The sequence below is a fragment of the Cyprinodon variegatus genome, unplaced genomic scaffold, assembly GCF_000732505.1.
Source record: "Cyprinodon variegatus isolate N-32 unplaced genomic scaffold, C_variegatus-1.0 Scaffold148, whole genome shotgun sequence".
Taxonomy (NCBI): Eukaryota; Metazoa; Chordata; class Actinopteri; order Cyprinodontiformes; family Cyprinodontidae; genus Cyprinodon; species Cyprinodon variegatus.
The window spans coordinates 841,803-844,117 of NW_015150601.1; the positions used below are offsets into that span (position 1 = coordinate 841,803).

Below are 2,315 nucleotides of genomic sequence, written 5' to 3' on the forward strand. Positions count from 1 at the left end.
CAAACGTTCTGGAAAATATTAGCGTTTCGTGTTCGCTTTGACTTCGTGTGGACGGGGCCTAAATCTAGCTAGAAAATTACTTAAATGAAGCTAAACAGAAATTAAACTAATGACTAAAACTAAAACTAGACTAAGGAATAAATAAAACCAGACAAGCTTTAAAGAGATAAGTGAAAGAAATAACAAGGGAAAGTTAAACTGGGAATTCATAAATGACATAAATCTTGACAAACACAGAACATAAAATAAAGCATAACTGAGAATCCAAAAAGAAAATTTGCAACACAACAAAGAAGTTCAAAAAGGGCAGAATTATGTCACAAAGGATTTTGTTAAAGGTGCTGCAAGAAAGTAACTAAAATGTTCTCCATCAAAGAGACTGAGATCTGCCACCAGAGGTCAGACAACAAGGAAAGGGTTTGACAAAAGCGGGCGTTTTGAAAAAATCACTTCTTCTGTGAGAGGAGTAAAGGTCTTCGAAAATAACCACTAAAAATGTTTGTATTGGTGTAGAAAATAAAACGTTTTTATGTTGTGTTGAGCCCCATTTTTCCAATGGATGCTGCTTAGACTGTTGTCCCTTACATGGATCTGCTCCGAGTGGGGAGGCAGTGAAGGAAGCAGCAGCTCCAATGTGAGGCTGAGGAGAGTAAAGCGGAAAAGGGATGAAGAATGGAAAATAGAGGGAGGGGAGTATGCTCATGGGGCTCAGTGGGCTGATGAATGCGGCTGCGAAGAGACGTGGTGGGAGTTGCACAAACAGTCAAACAACCAGCCGTGGCTCCTGCATCAGGATAGAGATGGAGCTTTGCTTTCCTGAAGGGAAGCCGGGATCTAATCAGGAATAAAATAGGGGAGAACGTTCTCATAACACGTGGGATATAAAGAGAGGCGGGAGAGAAGGGTGAAAACAAAGGATAAAGCTGCAGAGGAGGTTGAGTGAAACAAGAAAAGCCACAAGACAGGTGGACAGACATCAAAGCAGGTAAGGAAAACTTCTACATGAGAAATAAATACGTTTAAAGGCTAAAATTGAAAGATACCTGATCATTTTAGGTGCAAAAACGATACTTTTTAGTAAAATAATGATAAGGAATTTAAAGTAGTTCCTTCTAATTGTGTTTAATTTGATGTTTCAGCACAATGCAATGTTTGCTTTAGGAATGCAAACATGAATAATGGATTTGCATAATTTTGTAAAACAGCAGGACTTTAAGCGCGCTGAAATTCTATTAGTGGCAGAGAGATTCATTTGCAGGAAGGGAGGGCACTACATCCAGTGACAACAAAGACTCCTTAATGATTTACTGCCGTGATTAGTTATTGGTGGGGCTGCGTGAATAAATCATGAGGCTATGACAGCATGAATCAACAGACCACATCACATTCCTTTATGCAGAAACCAAAGATCCAACAGGAAAAAAAACCTTTAGACTAAAATCCCGGTTTGGTTCAGGATCTTTGTGGTGCAAATGAGTGTGCAACAGTAAAAATGGGGCCAGCTAGTGACACATTAACGTTGGTGGGGAGGAGAGGATCGATAGGAGATTCCTGTGCACTTGATGGTGAAGACAAAGGACCGTTTTATAGGCTCAAAGGAGTTAGAGTGGCTGCAGATTCCCCTTGGGGTGAGTAACCGGATTCCTGTCAGACGCTGCCATCCAATGGTGAAGCTGTGCCATCCTGTAGTGAGTGTGGAGGAGAACGCCTTGTCTTCTTATTCTTACTATATTTCAATGTTCCCCCCTTTGAGATTTTTATTTGAGAGACCAAAGAAAAGCAGTGCATAACTGCAGGTAAAGTAATATCTCTGTTTGGTTCAAAAATGTAGGTTCGTAAAAGAGAAACTGAGTCCACACAGGAAAGAGATTCAATAGCTCCTGCAGAAGTGGAAAGAGCCCAACCCAACTTCAAACTCTTTCCCCGACCCCCCTCCTGCAGTCGTCTTTTATTACCAGAACATAACACATAGTTACAAAACAGTATTGTTCTGACAGAACAATTGATCAGGTCATAAGGCAGGATGCTCCACCAACTGAATCACAAGACAGAGTGGAGCATCTCCTTGCTCCAATGTTTCATAAGCACACACGCATTAATTTTATAATCATTATTGAATAAACCTAACAATCTCTAAGTACAGCACTCCACAAATCTTGCTTTAACAGAAGGAAGGCTCTAAAAACTAACAAAGCACATTGCTGCATCCCATTAACAGACATGGTGGTGGTTACATCATGCTACGGGGATACATAAAAAGATTTGTAGTTGAAAATGAAACTAAATATTGAGGTACAAGGTGATGACTTATGCAG

General features: G+C 40.3%; 1 protein-coding gene across 1 annotated transcript in view; it reads left to right on the top strand.

Annotated features, from left to right (window-relative positions):
* The first annotated feature begins 690 nt into the window (after window positions 1–690).
* Window positions 691–2,315, top strand: part of LOC107086321 (gamma-aminobutyric acid receptor subunit pi-like) — a 9,957-nt gene continuing 8,332 nt past the window's right edge. The window contains exon 1 of the mRNA XM_015377188.1: window positions 691–985. The gene's annotated coding sequence lies outside the window, so the exon portion shown is untranslated. The remainder of the gene's footprint in view (window positions 986–2,315) is intronic.